Source organism: Colobus angolensis, unplaced genomic scaffold (genome assembly GCF_000951035.1).
Source record: "Colobus angolensis palliatus isolate OR3802 unplaced genomic scaffold, Cang.pa_1.0 Scaffold33, whole genome shotgun sequence".
Classification (NCBI taxonomy): Eukaryota; Metazoa; Chordata; class Mammalia; order Primates; family Cercopithecidae; genus Colobus; species Colobus angolensis.
Genome location: NW_012116599.1, coordinates 2,166,601 through 2,167,893, shown reverse-complemented (window position 1 = coordinate 2,167,893; position 1,293 = coordinate 2,166,601). Strand labels below are relative to the sequence as shown.

At 43.9% G+C, this 1,293-nt stretch overlaps 1 pseudogene; it reads right to left on the bottom strand.

The window, feature by feature from the left end:
- Nucleotides 1-513: 513 nt before the first annotated feature.
- Nucleotides 514-890, bottom strand: LOC105518787 (annotated as a pseudogene).
- Between the last annotated feature and the right edge of the window lie 403 nt (nucleotides 891-1,293).

Genomic DNA, 1,293 nt, shown 5'->3' with positions numbered 1-1,293 from the left:
ATAAAGTAGGAAACTTAACCTAGATGTGATATCTGGAACTGTGGTGACAATTTTGCCACCATAATGAAACAAGCATGAAGCTGACAGCATTCCTATCCAGGATATTCCAGGGTATGTTGGTCAAAGAGCCAGCGTTTCTTGTCTCTGGAGTTGCAGTTGATTTGAAGCCATGTTTAGTTTGTCTAAACCTAGTCTCGACAATGGTCACGGGGGAGAGAATAATTTAGACAGATGCTTCTACTGGGAAACTCCATTTCTTTAGGAATTTGACTGTGGTCACTAACCACAGATTCCAATTGAGGGGAGTTCAATCTCAGCCCGAATTAAATCTGCCAAGGTACTTGGAGTAGGAGGGGCATAAACACAAATTTAGAAAGCTGCGTTTTGAGATAAAATGTGTTCATTAACTGTGGCAAAGATGTAAACATATCTATCATTGCTAATTCCCACTTCTCAGTGATTTTTTTTTGTTGCTATTTTATAACTTTATTTGATGTATTTGATGATAAGTGATTAATTCTCGTCCACATTGACTGTCTGCAGATTTTTGGAAGTGGTAACAGGTACATGGGTAACCAAAATATAGAGCTTATTTAGTGAATCTTCATCCACATTACATTTTCTGGACAACCGCACACGGATTCTGTATAGGACATTCCTTATTCTTTGGCCCAGACAGCTTTGTTGAGCCTGGTATCCATGTGTATATCTGGAGTTCCCATCTCCTTCGTGGCAAATTTCTGAATCTCTTTGAGTGCCCAAGGGGCATGCTTCTTGAAGCCCACTCCATGGATGTGCTTGTGAGTGCTGATGGTGTATTCTCCGGTCACCAACTCGTTGATGGCAGAACGGCCCTTTTTCTTCTTGCCACCCTCCTTTGTGGGAGCCATTCTGCTGGGTCTAAGTTGAAAAGGAAGCTTTTTTCTTTTTCTTTTTTGAGACGAAGTCTCGCTCTGTCGCTCTGTCGCCCAGGCTAGAGTGCAGTGGTGAGATCTCAGCTCACTGCAACCTCCGCCTCCCAAGATCAAGCGATCCTCCTGCCTCAGTCTCCTGAGTAGCTGGGATTATAGGTATGTGCCACCACACCCTGCTAATTTTTGTGTTTTTAATAGAGACGGGGTTTCACCATGTTGACCAGGCTGGTCTCAAACTCCTCACTCGCACTCCTCTCAAGGCCAAGGTGATCCACCCGCCTTGGCCTCCCAAAGTGTGGGATTACAGGCGTGAGCCACCATGCCTGGCTTACTCAGTGAATCTTTTGTAGAGGAGAGACAATTTTATTATTGCAAGTGA